The sequence below is a fragment of the Stenella coeruleoalba genome, assembly GCF_951394435.1.
Source record: "Stenella coeruleoalba genome assembly, contig: scaffold_48, whole genome shotgun sequence".
In the NCBI taxonomy this organism is placed as follows: domain Eukaryota; kingdom Metazoa; phylum Chordata; class Mammalia; order Artiodactyla; family Delphinidae; genus Stenella; species Stenella coeruleoalba.
Genome location: NW_027646083.1, coordinates 2,487,828 through 2,511,622, shown reverse-complemented (window position 1 = coordinate 2,511,622; position 23,795 = coordinate 2,487,828). Strand labels below are relative to the sequence as shown.

The 23,795-nt window shown below is 43.8% G+C and overlaps 2 long non-coding RNA genes across 7 annotated transcripts in view; both read right to left on the bottom strand.

Annotated features, from left to right (window-relative positions):
• The window catches only part of LOC307181353, an 881,369-nt gene that overhangs the window by 69,884 nt on the left and 787,690 nt on the right, over positions 1 to 23,795 (bottom strand). The window lies entirely within an intron of this gene.
• The window catches only part of LOC307181355, a 123,706-nt gene that overhangs the window by 62,055 nt on the left and 37,856 nt on the right, over positions 1 to 23,795 (bottom strand). The window contains exon 3 of the long non-coding RNA XR_013826536.1: positions 17,369 to 17,450. This is a non-coding gene — a long non-coding RNA (uncharacterized lncRNA). The remainder of the gene's footprint in view (positions 1 to 17,368; positions 17,451 to 23,795) is intronic.

Below are 23,795 nucleotides of genomic sequence, written 5' to 3'. Positions count from 1 at the left end.
AATGCAGTATCACTCAGCAATGAAATCTATGTCATCAGGCCCATAGCAGCATAATGAGTAGATTCAGGTACGATGATTCTAACTGAAATAAGTCACACAGAAAAAGAAACATCATAAGATATCAGTAATACACGGAATGGAAACTTGGCTACACAGGAACTGAATTCCAAAACACAACAGGTTCTCAAATTTAGAAAACCAACTTATGCTTGCTTAAGGGGAAAGGTGAGTTGGGTTGCTGCATAAAACCAGAGATTGAAATGAGCACAGATAAAGTTCCTTAAGCCAAATATGGAATAGACAAGAGCTACTCCTTGCTCAATGAAATGGACTCAACACCGCATATTAAACGCCTAAGAATGTACCTGACTAGCAAGTATCCTAAAACCTATGGATTGCTATGTCTCCGAAAGAGAATCAAGCATGTGTACAGGGGCATAAACGCAGCAGTGATAGGATTGGAGAGGTTCGGTGAGCAAATGAAGACCCTTTGAAGTCATATTGCATGGTACCCATTACACGGGTCTCAACTCTCCAGGTTTAAGGTATTCTTCCTTCAGCTAAAACATGCATGTGGAACCCAAGTATGATCAACCATGTGAACGGGAGACGTGTTCAAATATGTCTCAGTTTTCCTCCCCTGGTACTCGGGTGCAACATTCCAGACGCTTTACTAACAGTCTCCCCACTTGGAGAGTCAGCGCCTTTAACCTCCTGTTTGGCCCAGTTTGCAATTTCTGTGGAAGATGAACAGGAATAGCGAGAACCAATGAGAGGCTAGCTGGAGGTGTCTGGACGGGCAAATTTAACTCTCATTTCCCACCAGGAAGAGGAAATAACCAAAGGCTCAGCGTGCCGTACCGGAACCAGATTAGGGCCTGAAGCCATCCTGCGGTGTTGCGGCCAGCACAAAAGAAAGCGAGTTGAAGAAAGGAGCTCAGGGGCACTGTAATTCACAAACCTGCAGAGTTATAAATGACAGCTATCGTCCAAAAATAGACTGAAGTAAGGCTGCCAAGAGGACTTGAAAGCGGGGCAGAATTGCAGGAAACCGATTTCAGGAGGTAGACTGGAATTGCATTGAAAGCATAGGAAAAGAGGCAGAACGTCCACAATGATGCACTTGGCCAAAAAGGGCGTATGCGTTTTATCCTGAATATAATCAGGAAAAAACGCATACGCCCTTTTTGGCCAACCAAGCAAGCTTGCAAAGGAAATCTGCACTACAATGAAGTCTCACTTCCCCCCGGTCAAAAGGGCCATCTGAAAAAAGTGTAAAATCCAGAAAGGCAACAGGCCATTGAGAACTGGGAGCCTTGTTATGCTGATGGGCGGGATGTAAATTGCCAACAGACACTCAGGAGAAGTGTATGGTGTTTCCTGAAACATCTAAAAAACAAAGCAACAGAGCCTAGGGCACTTCCACTTATGGTCCTATAGCTTAGGGAAATTAAAATCAAAAAGACACAGCCACCCCAAAGTTTGGAACGGCTCTGTTTACAAGAACCTCGTTTACAGTACAAGTTCAACATCGCAGAAAGTGAAAAATGGATAAAGAACTTGTGGTACTTACGTACAATGCAGTATCACTCAGCAATGAAATCTATGTCATCAGGCCCATAGCAGCATAATGAGTAGATTCAGGTACGATGATTCTAACTGAAATAAGTCACACAGAAAAAGAAACATCATAAGATATCAGTAATACACGGAATGTAAACTTGGCTACACAGGAACTGAATTCCAAAACACAACAGGTTCTCAAATTTAGAAAACCAACTTATGCTTGCTTAAGGGGAAAGGTGAGTTGGGTTGCTGCATAAAACCAGAGATTGAAATGAGCACAGATAAAGTTCCTTAAGCCAAATATGGAATAGACAAGAGCTACTCCTTGCTCAATGAAATGGACTCAACACCGCATATTAAACGCCTAAGAATGTACCTGACTAGCAAGTATCCTAAAACCTATGGATTGCTATGTCTCCGAAAGAGAATCAAGCATGTGTACAGGGGCATAAACGCAGCAGTGATAGGATTGGAGAGGTTCGGTGAGCAAATGAAGACCCTTTGAAGTCATATTGCATGGTACCCATTACACGGGTCTCAACTCTCCAGGTTTAAGGTATTCTTCCTTCAGCTAAAACATGCATGTGGAACCCAAGTATGATCAACCATGTGAACGGGAGACGTGTTCAAATATGTCTCAGTTTTCCTCCCCTGGTACTCGGGTGCAACATTCCAGACGCTTTACTAACAGTCTCCCCACTTGGAGAGTCAGCGCCTTTAACCTCCTGTTTGGCCCAGTTTGCAATTTCTGTGGAAGATGAACAGGAATAGCGAGAACCAATGAGAGGCTAGCTGGAGGTGTCTGGACGGGCAAATTTAACTCTCATTTCCCACCAGGAAGAGGAAATAACCAAAGGCTCAGCGTGCCGTACCGGAACCAGATTAGGGCCTGAAGCCATCCTGCGGTGTTGCGGCCAGCACAAAAGAAAGCGAGTTGAAGAAAGGAGCTCAGGGGCACTGTAATTCACAAACCTGCAGAGTTATAAATGACAGCTATCGTCCAAAAATATACTGAAGTAAGGCTGCCAAGAGGACTTGAAAGCGGGGCAGAATTGCAGGAAACCGATTTCAGGAGGTAGACTGGAATTGCATTGAAAGCATAGGAAAAGAGGCAGAACGTCCACAATGATGCACTTGGCCAAAAAGGGCGTATGCGTTTTTTCCTGAATATATTCAGGAAAAAACGCATACGCCCTTTTTGGCCAACCAAGCAAGCTTGCAAAGGAAATCTGCACTACAATGAAGTCTCACTTCCCCCCGGTCAAAAGGGCCATCTGAAAAAAGTGTAAAATCCAGAAAGGCAGGACAGGCCATGGAGAACTGGGAGCCTTGTTATGCTGATGGGCGGGATGTCAATTGCCAACAACCACTCGGGAGAAGTGTATGGTGTTTCCTGAAACATCTAAAAAACAAAGCAACAGAGCCTAGGGCACTTCCACTTATGGTCCTATAGCTTAGGGAAATTAAAATCAAAAAGACACAGCCACCCCAAAGTTTAGAACAGCTCTGTTTACAAGAACCTCGTTTACAGTACAAGTTCAACATCGCAGAAAGTGAAAAATGGATAAAGAACTTGTGGTACTTACGTACAATGCAGTATCACTCAGCAATGAAATCTATGTCATCAGGCCCGTAGCAGCATAATGAGTAGATTCAGGTACGATGATTCTAACTGAAATAAGTCACACAGAAAAAGAAACATCATAAGATATCAGTAATACACGGAATGTAAACTTGGCTACACAGGAACTGAATTCCAAAACAGAACATGTTCTCAAATTTAGAAAACCAACTTATGCTTGCTTAAGGGGAAAGGTGAGTTGGGTTGCTGCATAAAACCAGAGATTGAAATGAGCACAGATAAAGTTCCTTAAGCCAAATATGGAATAGACAAGAGCTACTCCTTGCTCAACGAAATGGACTCAACACCGCATATTAAACGCCTAAGAATGTACCTGACTAGTAAGTATCTTAAAACCTATGGATTGCTATGTCTCCGAAAGAGAATCAAGCATGTGTACAGGGGCATAAATGCAGCAGTGATAGGATTGGAGATGTTCGGTGAGCAAATGAAGACCCTTTGAAGTCATATTGCATGGTACCCATTACACGGGTCTTAACTCTCCAGGTTTAAGGTATTCTTCCTTCAGCTAAAACATGCATGTGGAACCCAGAGTATGATCAACCATTTGATCGGGAGACGTGTTCAAATATGTCTCAGTTTTCGTACCCTGGTACTCGGGTGCAACATTCCAGACGCTTTACTAACACTCTCCCGACTTGGAGAGTCAGTCCCTTTAACCTCCTGTGTGGCCCAGTTTGCAATTTCTGTGGAAGATGAACAGGAATAGCGAGAACCAATGAGAGACTAGCTGGAGGTGTCTGGATGGGAAATTTAACTCTCATTTCCCACCAGGAAGAGGAATTAACCAAAGGCTCAGCATGCCGTGCCGGAACCAGATTAGGGCCTGAAGCCATCCTGCGGTGTTGCGGCCAGCTCAAAAGAAAGCGAGTTGAAGAAAGGAGCTCAGGGGCACTGTAATTCACAAACCTGCAGAGTTATAAATGACAGCTATCGTCCAAAAATAGACTGAAGTAAGGCTGCCAAGAGGACTTGAAAGTGGGGCAGAATTGCAGGAAACCGATTTCAGGAGGTAGACTGGAATTGCATTGAAAGCATAGGAAAAGAGGCAGAACGTCCACAATGATGCACTTGGCCAAAAAGGGCGTATGCGTTTTTTCCTGAATATATTCAGGAAAAAACGCATACGCCCTTTTTGGCCAACCAAGCAAACTTGCAAAGGAAATCTGCACTACAATGAAGTCTCACTTCCCCCCGGTCAAAAGGGCCATCTGAAAAAAGTGTAAAATCCAGAAAAGCAGGACAGGCCATGGAGAACTGGGAGCCTTGTTATGCTGATGGGCGGGATGTAAATTGCCAACAGACACTCGGGAGAAGTCTATGGTCTTTCCTGAAACATCTAAAAAACAAAGAAACAGAGCCTAGGGCACTTCCACTTATGGTCCTATAGCTTAGGGAAATTAAAATCAAAAAGACACAGCCACCCCAAAGTTTGGGACGCCTCTGTTTACAAGAACCTCGTTTACCGTACAAGTTCAATATCACAGAAAGTGAAAAATGCATAAAGAACTTGTGGTACTTACGTACAATGCAGTATCACTCAGCAATGAAATCTATGTCATCAGGCCCGTAGCAGCATAATGAGTAGATTCAGGCACGATGATTCTAACTGAAATAAGTCACACAGAAAAAGAAACATCATAAGATATCACTAATACACGGAATGTAAACTTGGCTACACAGGAACTGCATTCCAAAACAGAACAGGGTCTCAAATTTAGAAAACCAACTTATGCTTGCTTAAGGGGAAAGGTGAGTTGGGGTGCTGCATAAAACCAGAGATTGAAATGAGCACAGATAAAGTTCCTTAAGCCAAATATGGAATAGACAAGAGCTACTCCTTGCTCAACGAAATGGACTCAACACCGCATATTAAACGCCTAAGAATGTACCTGACTAGTAAGTATCTTAAAACCTATGGATTGCTATGTCTCCGAAAGAGAATCAAGCATGTGTACAGGGGCATAAACGCAGCAGTGATAGGATTGGAGATGTTCGGTGAGCAAATGAAGACCCTTTGAAGTCATATTGCATGGTACCCATTACACGGGTCTTAACTCTCCAGGTTTAAGGTATTCTTCCTTCAGCTAAAACATGCATGTGGAACCCAGAGTATGATCAACCATTTGATCGGGAGACGTGTTCAAATATGTCTCAGTTTTCGTACCCTGGTACTCGGGTGCAACATTCCAGACGCTTTACTAACACTCTCCCGACTTGGAGAGTCAGTCCCTTTAACCTCCTGTGTGGCCCAGTTTGCAATTTCTGTGGAAGATGAACAGGAATAGCGAGAAACAATGAGAGACTAGCTGGAGGTGTCTGGATGGGAAATTTAACTCTCATTTCCCACCAGGAAGAGGAATTAACCAAAGGCTCAGCATGCCGTGCCGGAACCAGATTAGGGCCTGAAGCCATCCTGCGGTGTTGCGGCCAGCTCAAAAGAAAGCAAGTTGAAGAAAGGAGCTCAGGGGCACTGTAATTCACAAACCTGCAGAGTTATAAATGACAGCTATCGTCCAAAAATAGACTGAAGTAAGGCTGCCAAGAGGACTTGAAAGCGGGGCAGAATTGCAGGAAACCGATTTCAGGAGGTAGACTGGAATTGCATTGAAAGCATAGGAAAAGAGGCAGAACGTCCACAATGATGCACTTGGCCAAAAAGGGCGTATGCGTTTTTTCCTGAATATATTCAGGAAAAAACGCATACGCCCTTTTTGGCCAACCAAGCAAACTTGCAAAGGAAATCTGCACTACAATGAAGTCTCACTTCCCCCCGGTCAAAAGGGCCATCTGAAAAAAGTGTAAAATCCAGAAAAGCAGGACAGGCCATGGAGAACTGGGAGCCTTGTTATGCTGATGGGCGGGATGTAAATTGCCAACAGACACTCGGGAGAAGTGTATGGTCTTTCCTGAAACATCTAAGAAACAAAGCAACAGAGCCTAGGGCACTTCCACTTATGGTCCTATAGCTTAGGGAAATTAAAATCAAAAAGACACAGCCACCCCAAAGTTTGGGACGCCTCTGTTTACAAGAACCTCGTTTACCGTACAAGTTCAATATCACAGAAAGTGAAAAATGCATAAAGAACTTGTGGTACTTACGTACAATGCAGTATCACTCAGCAATGAAATCTATGTCATCAGGCCCGTAGCAGCATAATGAGTAGATTCAGGTACGATGATTCTAACTGAAATAAGTCACACAGAAAAAGAAACATCATAAGATATCACTAATACACGGAATGTAAACTTGGCTACACAGGAACTGCATTCCAAAACAGAACAGGGTCTCAAATTTAGAAAACCAACTTATGCTTGCTTAAGGGGAAAGGTGAGTTGGGGTGCTGCATAAAACCAGAGATTGAAATGAGCACAGATAAAGTTCCTTAAGCCAAATATGGAATAGACAAGAGCTACTCCTTGCTCAACGAAATGGACTCAACACCCCATATTAAACGCCTAAGAATGTACCTGACTAGTAAGTATCTTAAAACCTATGGATTGCTATGTCTCCGAAAGAGAATCAAGCATGTGTACAGGGGCATAAACGCAGCAGTGATAGGATTGGAGAGGTTCGGTGAGCAAATGAAGACCCTTTGAAGTCATATTGCATGGTACCCATTCCACGGGTTTCAACTACCCAGGTTTTAGGTATTCTTCCTTCAGCTAAAACATGCATGTGGAACCCAAGTATGATCAACCATGTGAACGGGAGACGTGTTCAAATATGTCTCAGTTTTCCTCCCCTGGTACTCGGGTGCAACATTCCAGACGCTTTACTAACACTCTCCCCACTTGGAGAGTCAGCGCCTTTAACCTCCTGTTTGGCCCAGTTTGCAATTTCTGCGGAAGATGAACAGGAATAGCGAGAACCAATGAGAGACTAGCTGGAGGTGTCTGGACGGGCAAATTTAACTCTCATTTCCCACCAGGAAGAGGAAATAACCAAAGGCTCAGCGTGCCGTGCCGGATCCAGATTAGGGCCTGAAGCCATCCTGCGGTGTTGCGGCCAGGTCACAAGAAAGCGAGTTGAAGAAAGGAGCTCAGGGGCACTGTAATTCACAAACCTGCAGAGTTATAAATGACAGCTATCGTCCAAAAATAGACTGAAGTAAGGCTGCCAAGAGGACTTGAAAGCGGGGCAGAATTGCAGGAAACCGATTTCAGGAGGTAGACTGGAATTGCATTGAAAGCATAGGAAAAGAGGCAGAAAGTCCACAATGATGCACTTGGCCAAAAAGGCCATATGCGTTTTTTCCTGAATATATTCAGGAAAAAACGCATACGCCCTTTTTGGCCAACCAAGCAAGCTTGCAAAGGAAATCTGCACTACAATGAAGTCTCACTTCCCCCCGGTCAAAAGGGCCATCTGAAAAAAGGGTAAAATCCAGAAAGGCAGGACAGGCCATGGAGAACTGGGAGCCTTGTTATGCTGAAGGGCGGGATGTAAATTGCCAACAGACACTCGGGAGAAGTGTATGGTATTTCCTGAAACATCTAAAAAACAAAGCAACAGAACCTAGGGCACTTCCACTTATGGTCCTATAGCTTAGGGAAATTAAAATCAAAAAGACACAGCCACCCCAAAGTTTGGAACGGCTCTGTTTACAAGAACCTCGTTTACAGTACAAGTTCAACATCGCAGAAAGTGAAAAATGGGTAAAGAAGTTGTGGTATTTACTTACAAAACAATATCACTCAGCAATGAAATCTGTGTCATCAGGCCCTTAGCAGCACAATGAGTGGATTCAGGTATGATGATTCTAACTGAAATAAGTCACACAGAAAAAGAAACATCATAAGATATCACTAATACACGGAATGTAAACTTGGCTACACATGAACTGCATTCCAAAACAGAACAGGGTCTCAAATTTAGAAAACCAACTTATGCTTGCTTAAGGGGAAAGGTGAGTTGGGGTGCTGCATAAAACCAGAGATTGAAATGAGCACAGATAAAGTTCCTTAAGCCAAATATGGAATAGACAAGAGCTACTCCTTGCTCAACGAAATGGACTCAACACCCCATATTAAACGCCTAAGAATGTACCTGACTAGTAAGTATCTTAAAACCTATGGATTGCTATGTCTCCGAAAGAGAATCAAGCATGTGTACAGGGGCATAAACGCAGCAGTGATAGGATTGGAGAGGTTCGGTGAGCAAATGAAGACCCTTTGAAGTCATATTGCATGGTACCCATTCCACGGGTTTCAACTACCCAGGTTTTAGGTATTCTTCCTTCAGCTAAAACATGCATGTGGAACCCAGAGTATGATCAACCATGTGATCGGGAGACGTGTTCAAATATGTCTCAGTTTTCGTACCCTGCTACTCGGGTGCAACATTCCAGACGCTTTACTAACACTCTCCCCACTTGGAGAGTCAGTGCCTTTAACCTCCTGTTTGGCCCAGTTTGCAATTTCTGTGGAAGATGAACAGGAATAACGAGAACCAATGAGAGGCTAGCTGCAGGTGTCTGGACGGGCAAATTTAACTCTCATTTCCCACCAGGAAGAGGAATTAACCAAAGGCTCAGCATGCCGGGCCGGAACCAGATTATGGCCCGAAGCCATCCTGCGGTGTTGCGGCCAGGTCACAAGAAAGCGAGTTGAAGAAAGGAGCTCAGGGGCACTGTAATTCACAAACCTGCAGAGTTATAAATGACAGCTATCGTCCAAAAATAGACTGAAGTAAGGCTGCCAAGAGGACTTGAAAGCGGGGCAGAATTGCAGGAAACCGATTTCAGGAGGTAGACTGGAATTGCATTGAAAGCATAGGAAAAGAGGCAGAGCGTCCACAATGATGCACTTGGCCAAAAAGGGCGTATGCGTTTTTTCCTGAATATATTCAGGAAAAAACGCATACGCACTTTTTGGCCAACCAAGCAAGCTTGCAAAGGAAATCTGCACTACAATGAAGTCTCACTTCCCCCCGGTCAAAAGGGCCATCTGAAAAACGTGTAAAATCCAGAAAGGCAGGACAGGCCATGGAGAACTGGGAGCCTTGTTATGCTGAAGGGCGGGATGTAAATTGCCAACAGACACTCGGGAGAAGTGTATGGTGTTTCCTGAAACATCTAAAAAACAAAGCAAGAGAGCCTAGGGCACTTCCACTTATGGTCCTATAGCTTAGGGAATTTAAAATCAAAAAGACACAGCCACCCCAAAGTTTCGAACGGCTCTGTTTACAAGAACCTCGTTTACACTACAAGTTCAACATCGCAGAAAGTGAAAAATGGATAAAAAAGTTGTGGTATTTACTTACAAAGCAATATCACTCAGCAATGAAATCTGTGTCATCAGGCCCTTAGCAGCACAATGAGTGGATTCAGGTATGATGATTCTAACTGAAATAAGTCACACAGAAAAAGAAACATCATAAGATATCAGTAATACACGGAATGTAAACTTGGCTACACAGGAACTGAATTACAGAACAGAACAGTGTCTCAAATTTAGAAAACCAACTTATGCTTGCTTAAGGGGAAAGGTGAGTTGGGGTGCTGCATAAAACCAGAGATTGAAATGAGCACAGATAAAGTTCCTTAAGCCAAATATGGAATAGACAAGAGCTACTCCTTGCTCAAAGAAATGGACTCAACACCGCATATTAAACGCCTAAGAATGTACCTGACTAGTAAGTATCTTAAAACCTAGGGATTGCTATGTCTCCGAAAGAGAATCAAGCATGTGTACAGGGGCATAAACGCAGCAGTGATAGGATTGGAGATGTTCGGTGAGCAAATGAAGACCCTTTGAAGTCATATTGCATGGTACACATTACACGGGTCTCAACTCTCCAGGTTTAAGGTATTCTTCCTTCAGCTAAACCATGCATGTGGAACCCAGAGTATGATCAACCATGTGATCGGGAGACGTGTTCAAATATGTCTCAGTTTTCCTACCCTGGTACTCGGGTGCAACATTCCAGACGCTTTACTAACACTCTCCCGACTTGGAGAGTCAGTCCCTTTAACCTCCTGTTTGGCCCAGTTTGCAATTTCTGCGGAAGATGAACAGGAATAGGGAGAACCAATGAGAGGCTAGCTGGAGGTGTCTGGACGGGCAAATTTAACTCTCATTTCCCACCAGGAAGAGGAATTAACCAAAGGCTCAGAATGCCGGGCCGGAACCAGATTAGGGCCTGAAGCCATCCTGCGGTGTTGCGGCCAGGTCACAAGAAAGCGAGTTGAAGAAAGGAGCTCAGGGGCACTGTAATTCACAAACCTGCAGAGTTATAAATGACAGCTATCGTCCAAAAATAGACTGAAGTAAGGCTGCCAAGAGGACTTGAAAGCGGGGCAGAATTGCAGGAAACCGATTTCAGGAGGTAGACTGGAATTGCATTGAAAGCATAGGAAAAGAGGCAGAACGTCCACAATGATGCACTTGGACAAAAAGGGCGTATGCGTTTTTTCCTGAATATATTCAGGAAAAAACGCATACGCCCTTTTTGGCCAACCAAGCAAGCTTGCAAAGGAAATCTGCACTACAATGAAGTCTCACTTCCCCCCGGTCAAAAGGGCCATCTGAAAAAAGTGTAAAATCCAGAAAGGCAGGACAGGCCATGGAGAACTGGGAGCCTTGTTATGCTGATGGGCGGGATGTAAATTGCCAACAGACACTTGGGAGAAGTGTATGGTGTTTCCTGAAACATCTAAGAAACAAAGCAACAGAGCCTAGGGCACTTCCACTTATGGTCCTATAGCTTAGGGAAATTAAAATCAAAAAGACACAGCCACCCCAAAGTTTGGAACGGCTCTGTTTACAAGAACCTCGTTTACAGTACAAGTTCAACATCGCAGAAAGTGAAAAATGGATAAAGAAGTTGTGGTATTCACTTACAATGCAGTATCACTCAACAATGAAATCTATGTCATCAGGCCCGTAGCAGCACAATGAGTGGATTCAGGTATGATGATTCTAACTGAAATAAGTCACACAGAAAAAGAAACATCATAAGATATCAGTAATACACGGAATGGAAACTTGGCTACACAGGAACTGAATTACAGAACAGAACAGGGTCTCAAATTTAGAAAACCAACTTATGCTTGCTTAAGGGGAAAGGTGAGTTGGGGTGCTGCATAAAACCAGAGATTGAAATGAGCACAGATAAAGTTCCTTAAGCCAAATATGGAATAGACAAGAGCTACTCCTTGCTCAACGAAATGGACTCAACACCGCATATTAAACGCCTAAGAATGTACCTGACTAGTAAGTATCTTAAAACCTATGGATTGCTATGTCTCCGAAAGAGAATCAAGCATGTGTACAGGGGCATAAACGCAGCAGTGATAGGATTGGAGAGGTTCGGTGAGCAAACGAAGACCCTTTGAAGTCATATTGCATGGTACCCATTCCACAGGTTTCACCTACCCAGGTTTAAGGTATTCTTCCTTCAGCTAAAACATGCATGTGGAACCTAGAGTATGATCAACCATGTGATCGGGAGACGTGTTCAAATATGTCTCAGTTTTCCTCCCCTGGTACTCGGGTGCAACATTCCAGACGCTTTACTAACACTCTCCCGACTTGGAGAGTCAGTCCCTTTAACCTCCTGTTTGGCCCAGTTTGCAATTTCTGCGGAAGATGAACAGGAATAGCGAGAACCAATGAGAGACTAGCTGGAGGTGTCTGAACGGGCAAATTTAACTCTCATTTCCCACCAGGAAGAGGAATTAACCAAAGGCTCAGCGTGCCATGCCGGAACCAGATTAGGGCCTGAAGACATCCTGCGGTGTTGCGGCCAGGTCACAAGAAAGCGAGTTGAAGAAAGGAGCTCAGCGGCACTGTAATTCACAAACCTGCAGAGTTATAAATGACAGCTATCGTCCAAAAATAGACTGAAGTAAGGCTGCCAAGAGGACTTGAAAGCGGGGCAGAATTGCAGGAAACCGATTTCAGGAGGTAGATTGGAATTGCATTGAAAGCTTAAGAAGAGAGGCAGAACGCCCACAATGATGCACTTGGCCAAAAAGGGCGTATGCGTTTTTTCCTGAATATATTCAGGAAAAAACGCATACGCCCTTTTTGGCCAACCAAGCAAACTTGCAAAGGAAATCTGCACTACAATGAAGTCTCACTTCCCCCCGGTCAAAAGGGCCATCTGAAAAAAGTGTAAAATCCAGAAAGGCAGGACAGGCCATGGAGAACTGGGAGCCTTGTTATGCTGATGGGCGGGATGTAAATTGCCAACAGACACTCCGGAGAAGTGTATGGTGTTTCCTGAAACATCTAAAAAACAAAGCAACAGAGCCTAGGTCACTGCCACTTATGGTCCTATAGCTTAGGGAAATTAAAATCAAGAAGACACAGCCACCCCAAAATTTGGGACGCCTCCGTTTACAAGAACCTCGTTTACCGTACAAGTTCAATATCACAGAAAGTGAAAAATGGATAAAAAAGATGTGGTATTTACTTACAAAGCAATATCACTCAGCAATGAAATCTGTGTCATCAGGCCCTTAGCAGCACAATGAGTAGATTCAGGTATGATGATTCTAACTGAAATAAGTCACACAGAAAAAGAAACATCATAAGATATCAGTAATACACGGAATGTAAACTTGGCTACACAGGAACTGAATTACAGAACAGAACAGGGTCTCAAATTTAGAAAACCAACTTATGCTTGCTTAAGGGTAAAGGTGAGTTGGGGTGCTGCATAAAACCAGAGATTGAAATGAGCACAGATAAAGTTCCTTAAGCCAAATATGGAATAGACAACAGCTACTCCTTGCTCAACGAAATGGACTCAACACCGCATATTAAACGCCTAAGAATGTACCTGACTAGTAAGTATCTTAAAACCTATAGATTGCTATGTCTCCGAAAGAGAATCAAGCATGTGTACAGGGGCATAAACGCAGCAGTGATAGGATTGGAGAGGTTCGGTGAGCAAATGAAGACCCTTTGAAGTCATATTGCATGGTACCCTTTCCACGGGTTTCAACTACCCAGGTTTTAGGTATTCTTCCTTCAGCTAAAACATGCATGTGGAACCCAGAGTATGATCAACCATGTGATCGGGAGACGTGTTCAAATATGTCTCAGTTTTCGTACCCTGGTACTCGGGTGCAACATTCGAGACGCTTTACTAACACTCTCCCCACTTGGAGAGTCAGTCCCTTTAACCTCCTGTTTGGCCCAGTTTGCAATTTCTGTGGAAGATGAACAGGAATAGCGAGAACCAATGAGAGGCTAGCTGCAGGTGTCTGGACGGGCAAATTTAACTCTCATTTCCCACCAGGAAGAGGAATTAACCAAAGGCTCAGCATGCCTGGCCGGAACCAGATTAGGGCCTTAAGCCATCCTGCGGTGTTGCGGCCAGGTCACAAGAAAGCGAGTTGAAGAAAGGAGCTCAGGGGCACTGTAATTCACAAACCTGCAGAGTTATAAATGACAGCTATCGTCCAAAAATAGACTGAAGTAAGGCTGCCAAGAGGACTTGAAAGCGGGGCAGAATTGCAGGAAACCGATTTCAGGAGGTAGACTGGAATTGCATTGAAAGCATAGGAAAAGAGGCAGAACGTCCACAATGATGCACTTGGCCAAAAAGGGCGTATGCGTTTTTTCCTGAATATATTCAGGAAAAAACGCATACGCACTTTTTGGCCAACCAAGCAAGCTTGCAAACGAAATCTGCACTACAATGAAGTCTCACTTCCCCCCGGTGAAAAGGGCCATCTGAAAAAAGTGTAAAATCCAGAAAGGCAGGACAGGCCATGGAGAACTGGGAGCCTTGTTATGCTGAAGGGCGGGATGTAAATTGCCAACAACCACTCGGGAGAAGTGTATGGTGTTTCCTGAAACATCTGAAAAACAAAGCAACAGAACCTAGGGCACTTCCACTTATGGTCCTATAGCTTAGGGAAATTAAAATCAAAAAGACACAGCCACCCCAAAGTTTGGAACGGCTCTGTTTACAAGAACCTCGTTTACAGTACAAGTTCAACATCGCAGAAAGTGAAAAATGGATAAAGAACTTGTGGTACTTACGTACAATGCAGTATCACTCAGCAATGAAATCTATGTCATCAGGTCCGTAGCAGCATAATGAGTGGATTCAGGTACGATGATTCTAACTGAAATAAGTCACACAGAAAAAGAAACATCATAAGATATCAGTAATACACGGAATGGAAACTTGGCTACACAGGAACTGAATTACAGAACAGAACAGGGTCTCAAATTTAGAAAACCAACTTATGCTTGCTTAAGGGGAAAGGTGAGTTGGGGTGCTGCATAAAAGCAGAGATTGAAATGAGCACAGATAAAGTTCCTTAAGCCAAATATGGAATAGACAAGAGCTACTCCTTGCTCAACGAAATGGACTCAACACCCCATATTAAACGCCTAAGAATGTACCTGACTAGTAAGTATCTTAAAACCTATGGATTGCTATGTCTCCGAAAGAGAATCAAGCATGTGTACAGGGGCATAAACGCAGCAGTGATAGGATTGGAGAGGTTCGGTGAGCAAATGAAGACCCTTTGAAGTCATATTGCATGGTACCCATTCCACGGGTTTCACCTACCCAGGTTTAAGGTATTCTTCCTTCAGCTAAAACATGCATGTGGAACCTAGAGTATGATCAACCATGTGATCGGGAGACGTGTTCAAATATGTCTCAGTTTTCGTACCCTGGTACTCGGGTGCAACATTCCAGACGCTTTACTAACACTCTCCCCACTTGGAGAGTCAGTCCCTTTAACCTCCTGTTTGTCCCAGTTTGCAATTTCTGCGGAAGATGAACAGGAATAGCGAGAACCAATGAGAGACTAGCTGGAGGTGTCTGAACGGGCAAATTTAACTCTCATTTCCCACCAGGAAGAGGAATTAACCAAAGGCTCAGCGTGCCATGCCGGAACCAGATTAGGGCCTGAAGACATCCTGCGGTGTTGCGGCCAGGTCACAAGAAAGCGAGTTGAAGAAAGGAGCTCAGCGGCACTGTAATTCACAAACCTGCAGAGTTATAAATGACAGCTATCGTCCAAAAATAGACTGAAGTAAGGCTGCCAAGAGGACTTGAAAGCGGGGCAGAATTGCAGGAAACCGATTTCAGGAGGTAGATTGGAATTGCATTGAAAGCTTAAGAAAAGAGGCAGAACGTCCACAATGATGCACTTGGCCAAAAAGGGCGTATGCGTTTTTTCCTGAATATATTCAGGAAAAAACGCATACGCCCTTTTTGGCCAACCAAGCAAACTTGCAAAGGAAATCTGCACTACAATGAAGTCTCACTTCCCCCCGGTCAAAAGGGCCATCTGAAAAAAGTGTAAAATCCAGAAAGGCAGGACAGGCCATGGAGAACTGGGAGCCTTGTTATGCTGATGGGCGGGATGTAAATTGCCAACAGACACTCAGGAGAAGTGTATGGTGTTTCCTGAAACATCTAAAAAACAAAGCAACAGAGCCTAGGGCACTGCCACTTATGGTCCTATAGCTTAGGGAAATTAAAATCAAGAAGACACAGCCACCCCAAAGTTTGGGACGCCTCCGTTTACAAGAACCTCGTTTACCGTACAAGTTCAACAACACAGAAAGTGAAAAATGGATAAAAAAGATGTGGTATTTACTTACAAAGCAATATCACTCAGCAATGAAATCTGTGTCATCAGGCCCTTAGCAGCACAATGAGTGGATTCAGGTATGATGATTCTAACTGAAATAAGTCACACAGAAAAAGAAACATCATAAGATATCAGTAATACACGGAATGTAAACTTGGCTACACAGGAACTGAATTACAGAACAGAACATGGTCTCAAATTTAGAAAACCAACTTATGCTTGCTTAAGGGTAAAGGTGAGTTGGGGTGCTGCATAAAAGCAGAGATTGAAATGAGCACAGATAAAGTTCCTTAAGCCAAATATGGAATAGACAAGAGCTACTCCTTGCTCAACGAAATGGACTCAACACCGCATATTAAACGCCTAAGAATGTACCTGACTAGTAAGTATCTTAAAACCTATGGATTGCTATGTCTCCGAAAGAGAATCAAGCATGTGTACAGGGGCATAAACGCAGCAGTGATAGGATTGGAGAGGTTCGGTGAGCAAATGAAGACCCTTTGAAGTCATATTGCATGGTACCCATTCCACGGGTTTCAACTACCCAGATTTTAGGTATTCTTCCTTCAGCTAAAACATGCATGTGGAACCCAAGTATGATCAACCATGTGATCGGGAGACGTGTTCAAATATGTCTCAGTTTTCTTCCCCTGGTACTCGGGTGCAACATTCCAGACGCTTTACTAACACTCTCCCGACTTGGAGAGTCAGTCCCTTTAACCTCCTGTTTGGCCCAGTTTGCAATTTCTGCGGAAGATGAACAGGAATAGCGAGAACCAATGAGAGGCTAGCTGGAGGTGTCTGGACGGGCAAATTTAACTCTCATTTCCCACCAGGAAGAGGAAATAACCAAAGGCTCAGCATGCCGTGCCAGAACCAGATTAGGGCCTGAAGACATCCTGCGGTGTTGCGGCCAGGTCACAAGAAAGCGAGTTGAAGAAAGGAGCTCAGGGGCACTGTAATTCACAAACCTGCAGAGTTATAAATGACAGCTATCGTCCAAAAATAGACTGAAGTAAGGCTGCCAAGAGGACTTGAAAGTGGGGCAGAATTGCAGGAAACCGATTTCAGGAGGTAGACTGGAATTGCACTGAAGGCATAGGAAAAGAGGCAGAACGTCCACAATGATGCACTTGGCCAAAAAGGGCGTATGCGTTTTTTCCTGAATATATTCAGGAAAAAACGCATACGCACTTTTTGGCCAACCAAGCAAGCTTGCAAAGGAAATCTGCACTACAATGAAGTCTCACTTCCCCCTGTTCAAAAGGGCCATCTGAAAAAAGTGTAAAATCCAGAAAGGCAGGACAGGCCATGGAGAACTGGGAGCCTTGTTATGCTGATGGGCGGGATGTAAATTGCCAACAACCACTCGGGAGAAGTGTATGGTGTTTCCTGAAACATCTAAAAAACAAAGCAACAGAGCCTAGGGCACTTCCACTTATGGTCCTTTAGCTTAGGGAATTTAAAATCAAAAAGACACAGCCACCCCAAAGTTTGGAACGGCTCTGTTTACAAGAACCTCGTTTACAGTACAAGTTCAACATCGCAGAAAGTGAAAAATGGATAAAGAAGTTGTGGTATTTACTTAAAAAGCAATATCACTCAGCAATGAAATCTGTGTCATCAGGCCCTTAGCAGCACAATGAGTGGATTCAGGTATGATGATTCTAACTGAAATAAGTCACACAGAAAAAGAAACATCATAAGATATCAGTAATACACGGAATGTAAACTTGGCTACACAGGAACTGAATTACAGAACAGAACAGGGTCTCAAATTTAGAAAACCAACTTATGCTTGCTTAAGGGGAAAAGTGAGTTGGGGTGCTGCATAAAACCAGAGATTTAAATGAGCACAGATAAAGTTCCTTAAGCCAAATATGGAATAGACAAGAGCTACTCCTTGCTCAACGAAATGGACTCAACACCCCATATTAAACGCCTAAGAATGTACCTGACTAGTAAGTATCTTAAAACCTATGGATTGCTATGTCTCCGAAAGAGAATCAAGCATGTGTACAGGGGCATAAACGCAGCAGTGATAGGATTGGAGAGGTTCGGTGAGCAAATGAAGACCCTTTGAAGTCATATTGCATGGTACCCATTCCATGGGTTTCAACTACCCAGGTTTTAGGTATTCTTCCTTCAGCTAAAACATGCATGTGGAACCCAAGTATGATCAACCATGTGAACGGGAGACGTGTTCAAATATGTCTCAGTTTTCCTCCCCTGGTACTCAGGTGCAACATTCCAGACGCTTTACTAACACTCTCCCCACTTGGAGAGTCAGCGCCTTTAACCTCCTGTTTGGCCCAGTTTGCAATTTCTGCGGAAGATGAACAGGAATAGCGAGAACCAATGAGAGACTAGCTGGAGGTGTCTGGACGGGCAAATTTAACTCTCATTTCCCACCAGGAAGAGGAAATAACCAAAGGCTCAGCGTGCCGTGCCGGATCCAGATTAGGGCCTGAAGCCATCCTGCGGTGTTGCGGCCAGGTCACAAGAAAGCGAGTTGAAGAAAGGAGCTCAGGGGCACTGTAATTCACAAACCTGCAGAGTTATAAATGACAGCTATCGTCCAAAAATAGACTGAAGTAAGGCTGCCAAGAGGACTTGAAAGCGGGGCAGAATTGCAAGAAACCGATTTCAGGAGGTAGACTGGAATTGCATTGAAAGCATAGGAAAAGAGGCAGAAAGTCCACAATGATGCACTTGGCCAAAAAGGCCATATGCGTTTTTTCCTGAATATATTCAGGAAAAAACGCATACGCCCTTTTTGGCCAACCAAGCAAGCTTGCAAAGGAAATCTGCACTACAATGAAGTCTCACTTCCCCCCGGTCAAAAGGGCCATCTGAAAAAAGGGTAAAATCCAGAAAGGCAGGACAGGCCATGGAGAACTGGGAGCCTTGTTATGCTGAAGGGCGGGATGTAAATTGCCAACAGACACTTTGGAGAAGTGTATGGTATTTCCTGAAACATCTAAAAAACAAAGCAACAGAACCTAGGGCACTTCCACTTATGGTCCTATAGCTTAGGGAAATTAAAATCAAAAAGACACAGCCACCCCAAAGTTTCGAACGGCTCTGTTTACAAGAACCTCGTTTACACTACAAGTTCAACATCGCAGAAAGTGAAAAATGGATAAAAAAGTTGTGGTATTTACTTACAAAGCAATATCACTCAGCAATGAAATCTGTGTCATCAGGCCCTTAGCAGCACAATGAGTGGATTCAGGTATGATGATTCTAACTGAAATAAGTCACACAGAAAAAGAAACATCATAAGATATCAGTAATACACGGAATGTAAACTTGGCTACACAGGAACTGAATTACAGAACAGAACAGTGTCTCAAATTTAGAAAACCAACTTATGCTTGCTTAAGGGGAAAGGTGAGTTGGGGTGCTGCATAAAACCAGAGATTGAAATGAGCACAGATAAAGTTCCTTAAGCCAAATATGGAATAGACAAGAGCTACTCCTTGCTCAAAGAAATGGACTCAACACCGCATATTAAACGCCTAAGAATGTACCTGACTAGTAAGTATCTTAAAACCTAGGGATTGCTATGTCTCCGAAAGAGAATCAAGCATGTGTACAGGGGCATAAACGCAGCAGTGATAGGATTGGAGATGTTCGGTGAGCAAATGAAGACCCTTTGAAGTCATATTGCATGGTACACATTACACGGGTCTCAACTCTCCAGGTTTAAGGTATTCTTCCTTCAGCTAAACCATGCATGTGGAACCCAGAGTATGATCAACCATGTGATCGGGAGACGTGTTCAAATATGTCTCAGTTTTCCTACCCTGGTACTCGGGTGCAACATTCCAGACGCTTTACTAACACTCTCCCGACTTGGAGAGTCAGTCCCTTTAACCTCCTGTTTGGCCCAGTTTGCAATTTCTGCGGAAGATGAACAGGAATAGGGAGAACCAATGAGAGGCTAGCTGGAGGTGTCTGGACGGGCAAATTTAACTCTCATTTCCCACCAGGAAGAGGAATTAACCAAAGGCTCAGAATGCCGGGCCGGAACCAGATTAGGGCCTGAAGCCATCCTGCGGTGTTGCGGCCAGGTCACAAGAAAGCGAGTTGAAGAAAGGAGCTCAGGGGCACTGTAATTCACAAACCTGCAGAGTTATAAATGACAGCTATCGTCCAAAAATAGACTGAAGTAAGGCTGCCAAGAGGACTTGAAAGCGGGGCAGAATTGCAGGAAACCGATTTCAGGAGGTAGACTGGAATTGCATTGAAAGCATAGGAAAAGAGGCAGAACGTCCACAATGATGCACTTGGCCAAAAAGGGCGTATGCGTTTTTTCCTGAATATATTCAGGAAAAAACGCATACGCCCTTTTTGGCCAACCAAGCAAGCTTGCAAAGGAAATCTGCACTACAATGAAGTCTCACTTCCCCCCGGTCAAAAGGGCCATCTGAAAAAAGTGTAAAATCCAGAAAGGCAGGACAGGCCATGGAGAACTGGGAGCCTTGTTATGCTGATGGGCGGGATGTAAATTGCCAACAGACACTTGGGAGAAGTGTATGGTGTTTCCTGAAACATCTAAGAAACAAAGCAACAGAGCCTAGGGCACTTCCACTTATGGTCCTATAGCTTAGGGAAATTAAAATCAAAAAGACACAGCCACCCCAAAGTTTGGAACGGCTCTGTTTACAAGGACCTCGTTTACAGTACAAGTTCAACATCGCAGAAAGTGAAAAATGGATAAAGAAGTTGTGGTATTCACTTACAATGCAGTATCACTCAGCAATGAAATCTATGTCATCAGGCCCGTAGCAGCACAATGAGTGGATTCAGGTATGATGATTCTAACTGAAATAAGTCACACAGAAAAAGAAACATCATAAGATATCAGTAATACACGGAATGGAAACTTGGCTACACAGGAACTGAATTACAGAACAGAACAGGGTCTCAAATTTAGAAAACCAACTTATGCTTGCTTAAGGGGAAAGGTGAGTTGGGGTGCTGCATAAAACCAGAGATTGAAATGAGCACAGATAAAGTTCCTTAAGCCAAATATGGAATAGACAAGAGCTACTCCTTGCTCAACGAAATGGACTCAACACCGCATATTAAACGCCTAAGAATGTACCTGACTAGTAAGTATCTTAAAACCTATGGATTGCTATGTCTCCGAAAGAGAATCAAGCATGTGTACAGGGGCATAAACGCAGCAGTGATAGGATTGGAGAGGTTCGGTGAGCAAACGAAGACCCTTTGAAGTCATATTGCATGGTACCCATTCCACAGGTTTCACCTACCCAGGTTTAAGGTATTCTTCCTTCAGCTAAAACATGCATGTGGAACCTAGAGTATGATCAACCATGTGATCGGGAGACGTGTTCAAATATGTCTCAGTTTTCGTACCCTGGTACTCGGGTGCAACATTCCAGACGCTTTACTAACACTCTCCCGACTTGGAGAGTCAGTCCCTTTAACCTCCTGTTTGGCCCAGTTTGCAATTTCTGCGGAAGATGAACAGGAATAGCGAGAACCAATGAGAGACTAGCTGGAGGTGTCTGAACGGGCAAATTTAACTCTCATTTCCCACCAGGAAGAGGAATTAACCAAAGGCTCAGCGTGCCATGCCGGAACCAGTTTAGGGCCTGAAGACATCCTGCGGTGTTGCGGCCAGGTCACAAGAAAGCGAGTTGAAGAAAGGAGCTCAGCGGCACTGTAATTAACAAACCTGCAGAGTTATAAATGACAGCTATCGTCCAAAAATAGACTGAAGTAAGGCTGCCAAGAGGACTTGAAAGCGGGGCAGAATTGCAGGAAACCGATTTCAGGAGGTAGATTGGAATTGCATTGAAAGCTTAAGAAGAGAGGCAGAACGCCCACAATGATGCACTTGGCCAAAAAGGGCGTATGCGTTTTTTCCTGAATATATTCAGGAAAAAACGCATACGCCCTTTTTGGCCAACCAAGCAAACTTGCAAAGGAAATCTGCACTACAATGAAGTCTCACTTCCCCCCGGTCAAAAGGGCCATCTGAAAAAAGTGTAAAATCCAGAAAGGCAGGACAGGCCATGGAGAACTGGGAGCCTTGTTATGCTGATGGGCGGGATGTAAATTGCCAACAGACACTCCGGAGAAGTGTATGGTGTTTCCTGAAACATCTAAAAAACAAAGCAACAGAGCCTAGGGCACTGCCACTTATGGTCCTATAACTTAGGGAAATTAAAATCAAGAAGACACAGCCACCCCAAAGTTTGGGACGCCTCCGTTTACAAGAACCTCGTTTACCGTACAAGTTCAATATCACAGAAAGTGAAAAATGGATAAAAAAGATGTGGTATTTACTTACAAAGCAATATCACTCAGCAATGAAATCTGTGTCATCAGGCCCTTAGCAGCACAATGAGTGGATTCAGGTATGATGATTCTAACTGAAATAAGTCACACAGAAAAAGAAACATCATAAGATATCAGTAATACACGGAATGTAAACTTGGCTACACAGGAACTGAATTACAGAACAGAACAGGGTCTCAAATTTAGAAAACCAACTTATGCTTGCTTAAGGGTAAAGGTGAGTTGGGGTGCTGCATAAAACCAGAGATTGAAATGAGCACAGATAAAGTTCCTTAAGCCAAATATGGAATAGACAACAGCTACTCCTTGCTCAACGAAATGGACTCAACACCGCATATTAAACGCCTAAGAATGTACCTGACTAGTAAGTATCTTAAAACCTATAGATTGCTATGTCTCCAAAAGAGAATCAAGCATGTGTACAGGGGCATAAACGCAGCAGTGATAGGATTGGAGAGGTTCGGTGAGCAAATGAAGACCCTTTGAAGTCATATTGCATGGTACCCTTTCCACGGGTTTCAACTACCCAGGTTTTAGGTATTCTTCCTTCAGCTAAAACATGCATGTGGAACCCAGAGTATGATCAACCATGTGATCGGGAGACGTGTTCAAATATGTCTCAGTTTTCGTACCCTGGTACTCGGGTGCAACATTCCAGACGCTTTACTAACACTCTCCCCACTTGGAGAGTCAGCGCCTTTAACCTCCTGTTTGGCCCAGTTTGCAATTTCTGTGGAAGATGAACAGGAATAGCGAGAACCAATGAGAGGCTAGCTGCAGGTGTCTGGACGGGCAAATTTAACTCTCATTTCCCACCAGGAAGAGGAATTAACCAAAGGCTCAGCATGCCTGGCCGGAACCAGATTAGGGCCTGAAGCCATCCTGCGGTGTTGTGGCCAGGTCACAAGAAAGCGAGTTGAAGAAAGGAGCTCAGGGGCACTGTAATTCACAAACCTGCAGAGTTATAAATGACAGCTATCGTCCAAAAATAGACTGAAGTAAGGCTGCCAAGAGGACTTGAAAGCGGGGCAGAATTGCAGGAAACCGATTTCAGGAGGTAGACTGGAATTGCATTGAAAGCATAGGAAAAGAGGCAGAACGTCCACAATGATGCACTTGGCCAAAAAGGGCGTATGCGTTTTTTCCTGAATATATTCAGGAAAAAACGCATACGCCCTTTTTGGCCAACCAAGCAAGCTTGCAAACGAAATCTGCACTACAATGAAGTCTCACTTCCCCCCGGTGAAAAGGGCCATCTGAAAAAAGTGTAAAATCCAGAAAGGCAGGACAGGCCATGGAGAACTGGGAGCCTTGTTATGCTGAAGGGCGGGATGTAAATTGCCAACAACCACTCGGGAGAAGTGTATGGTGTTTCCTGAAACATCTGAAAAACAAAGCAACAGAACCTAGGGCACTTCCACTTATGGTCCTATAGCTTAGGGAAATTAAAATCAAAAAGACACAGCCACCCCAAAGTTTGGAACGGCTCTGTTTACAAGAACCTCGTTTACAGTACAAGTTCAACATCGCAGAAAGTGAAAAATGGATAAAGAACTTGTGGTACTTACGTACAATGCAGTATCACTCAGCAATGAAATCTATGTCATCAGGTCCGTAGCAGCATAATGAGTGGATTCAGGTACGATGATTCTAACTGAAATAAGTCACACAGAAAA